The sequence below is a fragment of the Apteryx mantelli genome, chromosome 1, assembly GCF_036417845.1.
Source record: "Apteryx mantelli isolate bAptMan1 chromosome 1, bAptMan1.hap1, whole genome shotgun sequence".
Classification (NCBI taxonomy): domain Eukaryota; kingdom Metazoa; phylum Chordata; class Aves; order Apterygiformes; family Apterygidae; genus Apteryx; species Apteryx mantelli.
The window spans coordinates 52,860,920-52,867,840 of NC_089978.1; positions in this window are offsets into that span (position 1 = coordinate 52,860,920).

A 6,921-nucleotide genomic window follows, 5' to 3' on the forward strand; every position below is an offset into this window, starting at 1 on the left:
AACCAATCATTTCTCTGTTTTTCTTCTATTGTATGGGAATGTCTTGATGTATAATACTTTAAAAAATGAACATTCACAGGAGAGCCACGAGGAAGCCCAAAATGTAGAATTTTAGCTTCAACTTACTACCCTGAAGACTTTAGACTAATATCCAGTTCATTTATTTTCAATGCCAAGTGAAGAGAAAAATAGAATGAGTTTGAACAAAGATGCCTGAGGGATCAATTGCAAATGTCCAAGGTATCCTTGCCCCAGGCTTTTGCAGTCTTAAGCAACCTGCTAGGATAAACTCTTTCCATGTAGCCATGTTCTGTGTAGCTATGTTTCTGTGTAGCCAGGTAGAAAGAAAATAGGGAGAATGAAACAAGGAGTTTTGACTATACAATTAACAGTGGAAAAACTATGCTTAGAAGACTGTCATAGTAACTGTCTTTTTCAAAGCCAGGTATTGAGGCTGTCTTGTGACATGATGTATTCTGGATCAGTTAACAATAGAATTGGACTTAAAGACTGACTGTCTTCTTTGATTAATGCATATTTATATGATAGATATCAATAATTTTCTCTCTCTTTTAAGATACACAATGAATGAAAGAAAATAAAAATCATTAAAGCTGAAAATGGACTGTAGCACTTTCATTTTAATAGTAGCAATTCTTATCTGGGATAAAGAAAATGCACACAAAAAATACAGAACAAAAATTAAAAGGAAAAAAAAGAGAAAAAAAAAGTTGCATTCCTGAAGACTGACTTTAATATTTAAGAACTTTTTTTCTGTGAAGAGTAGGGAGAATACATTCAAACCAAATACATTTACATGTTATTCTTAAGAGAATCATTTCCATACATTAGCTGTATATAGCCACACTATAATCATTGACATGATCCATTTCTTCAGTAAGCAGAGTATTTGTACACTTTTAAAACTTATCCATTGCTTACATTCAATGTAATATCTCACACATATTTATGCATGCATTTTTGCAGCACTCATTTATGGTAGAGAAATGCTTCTCAAGTTGAAAACTGGATGCCTGTTTTATATCTACCACCAGCTGATTGTAACTGGATTCAACAACACAGACGTACAATTCCCATTCTGAATTCCTGTATTGTAACAGAGGGCATGAGCTATTAATGTTATAAGAACTCATATAAGAACCCAGACCTGGTAGGCCAGGGTCTAGCTGTGAGGTAGAACTTCTACTGACATGAATCATTGTGAATGACTTCTTTGCACATATTGGCCTGAAATGAAAATAATTTGCATAACTAGGTGCCAGACATTTAACTGATATTATATATTTTGGGACTGGTAGCCAACACTGTGTCTCTCAGAATGCGTGAGCTGGAAATCTCTAAGCAAGATCCTCTACGCTAAAATTAGATCTTCAGCTTCAGCATTGCCTAAAAAGAGGTGACTGTCCTAAGAACAAGGTTTACCTACCTGCCAGTTTATAGCATATTTGACAGCAGAAAGGAAGGAAGACTGGGAAGCTAGTGCGAAGGAAACAGTGACTCCACCATTTGTGTTGGAACTGGGATATTTTGCAGCTGGGAATGCAAGTCAAAAGGAGAGCAAGCCAACTAGTTTGTCTTCAGCATAGTAGCTATTATGTTGGCAAGATGCAGACTTTTTATACTGACATCCTGTTACCTGGGCTATTGGTATATTTAAGATAAGTCAAGAGAGGGAAAAAAAAAAGATAAAATACCACAGAAAAAATGCCCCCTCTCCCCTTCCAAAAACCCACATAAGAACTTCTGCCAACTAACCATTGTATTTTACGTATATATATACAGTTCCCAGATCCATAAAATCATGTTCTTCAAACATAATTGCATGCCCATATCTCTACATAAGTCTTTTCTATTTCAGCTGTTCTTCTGATTGTCCCAATTTGTTGTCTAAAATTAGAATATCATCTTTTCAGTGAGGTGAATCTGTCTCTAGAAGAGAAAGCACATGTTCAAATACAAAACTGTTAAATACAGAAATGATAGTTCCTTGATTTTTATCCTTCTTAGATACGACACAAGGAAGTATGTGTACTTTCTCAGGAGATATCAAAGCCCAAGGAAAGAAAAAAGCTGTGAGATTGGCGCCAGGTTGCTGTTGTAGAAAAGGCTATGGTTTTGTAGGTCATGTTTCTGGAAGCAGTATCAAAGTGGAGGTTTTCGGTTTGCTTGAATTCCTTCAGCTCAGAATGAGATGATTGTGAAAGGGTTATTCACTCTACAAAAAAACATGGTGTATCTACAGAAACACATTTAATTAAAGAAAAACAAAATGACCATAGAGATCAACAAAAATCTATTTTATTTTCTTACAGCCTTACTGAAAACAGATGATTGATGTTAAGATACATACAACGTTTTTGTTAAAGAAATGCATATAAGCTGGATATTTAAATTACTTAAATCATAATTCCTGCATAAGATTCACTAAAAGTGTTTCCATGCAAAGGTATAATCTCCATAGGGGAAACAAAATGCAATGTTTTAAAGGGACATACAGCCTCCAAAACAACCTCAAGGTAAAAAATGTGAGTAGCAAAATAAATTGTTTTGAATTTTCTCAAAACTTGAACTTGTTTAATCTACTATTTTCCCTGAAACCAGTAATTTAAGTTTAATTTAAACACAGTATGTTTTTCAGGAGTGTGACTGCCTTACAGAACTCTCAAACACAATAAAATTAAGGTACTAAGCTATGTTTAGTCAAAGCTTTACGAAGCATATAAAATGTCTTCAAGTGAAGTATTTGTTTTCTTTTCCAGTATATAAATAGATATAATTACCCCCTGCAGCAGTTTGCATTATGCTTCTATTATTTTGATAGTGACATAGAATTTTTAGTTCAATGTAATACAAGTCTCCATGTAGTAAACCATGGACTAAGGAGCAGAGAAGCAGCAGCATAAGAGTCTTTCTAAAAAACAAACAATCAACCCCCCCCCCAAAGATTTAATTACATTAAGCATATCATTAGACTTCTGATTTAATCCCACAAAATATGAACTTTTAAAATGCCATTGTTTTGAAGAAAAATGTTTTGAATAGATTTCTTCTACAGGAGAATCTCAGCATCAAAATATATAACTTCCATTATGTATCTTCATGGAAATTGCAATGTTTTCTAAACTGCCTTTTTTTTTTTTTATGGTAGAATAGTTCAGTGTGTAGGTTAGTGATCGATACATAGATCACCTTATATACTGATCTATCTTGCTGATAGCAGATCATAAATAATACATAGGAGTTCTGAAAATAAAATTATAGCACCTGACTTCAAAGACTGTTTCATTTTCATCTCCAAGACAATTTTAACATTGCAGTACTATGAAGGGTTTTTTTTTTCTTATTTGGGCTTTTCTGTTTGTTTGCTTGTATTCACTTTATTTACACTGATGTTTACAGACAAAGCCTTCTTGAATAACATTGTCAAAATCTTCGCCATGGTAAATAATAATACATTGTGCAGATAACTGTGCTGACTCAGACAAAATATGCCAGGTATGCTGGCTTTAACAATATATCAGAGAATAAAAAATGGCCCAAGTTTTTATCAATTTACCTACTTGAAATATGAGTTGTATAATCTGTCTTAGATATCTTGGTTAAGGTTTAAATTATAGTCTTTATTCATTGTACTTTACTTTGTTTTACTAGTATTTTCTCTGCTGACTTCAACTGAATGATTCTCCTCCCTTCCCCTCCCCTCCCCTCCCCTCCCCTCTCCTCTCCTCTCCTCTCCTCTTTTTTCTCCCCTTTTTCCTTTTGTCTGTCTCTCTCTTTATTTTTTTTTTTTCTGTTGACAAGGATAATTCATACTAACATTTGCATGTAGAGAAACTCTTTTATCACCAAAGTGAAGAATTATGTTATATCTTATACAACAAACAGACTTTTTGAATCTCAGATAGCTGAATTTCATTTTGGTAGAGCTGCATCAGCATCACTTCAAAGCTGCAGCTATAGGCTTCCTAAAATCTCTCAAACTGTTATGATATGTTATTTAAGAATCTTGTGTGCTTTGGTATGTCTAAGAAGCAGGTGGTCCTTTACTGCAACCTTAATTACTACCTGGAAAAAAAAAAAAGCAACCTAAGAGCAGTGGATAAAGACTAGCTTTCTGAATTTGTTGTAGTGAGGAGGAAGGAAGAATAGAGAAAAAATGACTATGCAATAACACTGAAACAGGACTGAGACAAAATCTGTGGAAGCTTCTGATTAATATTGGAAGCCTTTGAAATAGTTAGAGGCTTGTTTCAACAACCACCATCTAACATCCTGCTTCTGTGATTTTCAGACTGCCCTAATCTTTGCAGATTCAGACTCATCTCATATCTAAATTCAAGCAGAGATGGGATTCATCTGATTTATTATAACTATATTGTAATGTTTACAACTGAGCTAATTACCTTAAGGTCCCTTTAAATTCCACTGGAAACAAATAAGCACTTCAAGGGCATGATTCATCTCATGCTGGGTCTCATCTGAATTAAGTGTGATGAACTGTGCCCTAGAACTCCTTGTTTCTCTCCATTGTCAATGAGAGAATAAAGTATAAGTAAATTAGCAGATATGACAGAGGACTTACAGAAGACAAATGTATTTCTCTGATGTCAGCTGGAAGTCAGTCTGAATGCCCTTGGGTATCTTAGGTGGGATTAGACATCTGTGTTTAGGCAACTGAATATAGGTAGTTGACTATACCTAAAAATCTTGTCCCACCTGAGACACTATAGGCAACTGAGACACCTATAAGGAGGGCCAGCATGCATGTGTGGAGATGCGTGCCCTTTGGACAGGAGTGGGGCTGTCAGATAAGATATCCTAGATATCTTAAATGGCACTAGATGCCTATATTTAAGCAACTAGGTTATCGTAGGGGGGATGCAAATCCAGCAGGTTACGATAAATATTGCCGACAAATATCAAAATTTAAGGCCACATTCAGCTGCATGTATATAGGTATTGGAAAAGCCGTGTTATATCTAAGACATCCATATGGACTGGCAGATATGATAGAGGATCTGTGCAAAACACTTGCCTCAAGACAAGGAGGCCTGGCATGATACTGCAGGTCATATGAAATGGCACTAAAAACTATTTGTGTAGGTAGCTCAGGCAAGCCCTAGGTGTTTATATTTGAGCTCAGGGTCAGTTGCATAAATGTGGCTGGCCTCCAACAGCTGTTGCAGAAGGACACAGGTCTGTCATAAGTCCTATGCCCAGTTTACCTTGGATATCCTGGACATCTTAAGTAGCGCTAGTGGTTTGATTCAAATGCCTATATATAATCGACTTTTGCCATTTGAGTTGCTCTAGGGTATTTGAGACATCTATACAGGACAAGCAGATCGTTCCTGTGAGTATACCTATGGAAGGATTTTTACTGACAACTGGCTTCCAGGCAGAATGCCCAAAAGCATCTTAAATGTGTGGGAAAATTAATCAAGTACGTAGTCAATGCAAGCAGTAAAGTTAAAGGATTTCTTAAACTATTCCATGGCAGATACTACTTAAATGTTATTTGAACAACTTTCTAAATTTTCTTGGCAGATGATAATGATAGATTAAAGCATCAGTGCCATTTAAGGTTTGTTGGATGTTCAAGACCACACTGCATTGCTGTTTAGGAATGGGATTTGCAGGAATCTTGCATTCTTCTGGAGCAGCAGCTATAGATTAGATATGATACCTCACCCCACCTAAAATGGTTGGGCAGACAAAAGTCATTTTTTGGTCTCAAACTCATTTTTTTTGACACTAGACACCCATATGCACAACTGAATTGAGCTCTGAATACTGACAATAGTAGGAAGTCAGAGAGATAGCTTGTAGAAACCGTTACATGTGGACTGCTAATTTTAGGTGTATTTGTATGAAGCTGAATCCCACACAAGAATTTCCATGTTTCTTCAAGAGCAGAGAAGGAAACTAGTGCTTGCATATCAGAATCTTTACAAAGCCTACTGCTTGTACCTGCTTCTTCTGCTCTCTGGAAAAAAAGAAAGAAAAAAAAAGCTAAAAAAATGTGTTTTATTCTGTTGGTAAGAGTTTTTTGTTTGTCTCTGATAATTAAAAGTGCTATAAATAATAGTGTCAACTAATTGTGAACCAATAGATTTATGATCCATACATCATTATGGCATATATGGTAATGATTTTTTTTAATATAGAGCTGCATTTTTTTATAGAAATCAAATAAGAAGCAAATTATAATTTCAGCTACCTATACATCATTAAGGGAGGATGCAAAGATTTCACTTGAGAGGGACAAATGTTTCCATGACAACAAATACTTGTATTTGTGGTTAATAACTTATCTGATTTTCTGTAAAGCCAGGTATTCTAGGTAAAACAGTAAAAGCATTTTAAAAAATTATAGCACTCCCTTCCCTGTATTTAAGTATGCCAAGCATTAATCATACTTTTTTGCTAAAAAGAGAATACACGTTTGTTAACAAAAGGCAGACTGTTTGGGCCAATTGATATGAACCTTTCAAGCCTTCCAGTAAAATAGTTATATCCCTGAGTTTATTCTGATATTTATGATAACACTAATTAAAACAATAGCTCATCTTCTCATATTACACAAGCAATCATTAATAAGGTGTATACCTGTTTTAAGTAAAACTACCGATTAGCTCTAAACATGCACATACTTTTAAAAGACAAGCATAAAAAGTCAAAGGCAGAATGTGCTATGTCAGTTTATGTGATGCTTTTCATGGTATGTCAATTTATTTATCCTGAAAAGTTAATTTTAGAAAGAAAGTACAAAATAGCATTATATTTTATGTCTCTCAACAGCCTTATTATCATTGCCCAATTAGAAGAACTTGAACTAAGCATGCATATGTAAATATCTCTGGAATTATTTTCTTGAGCAGATATCTTTGTGGGTCCAGA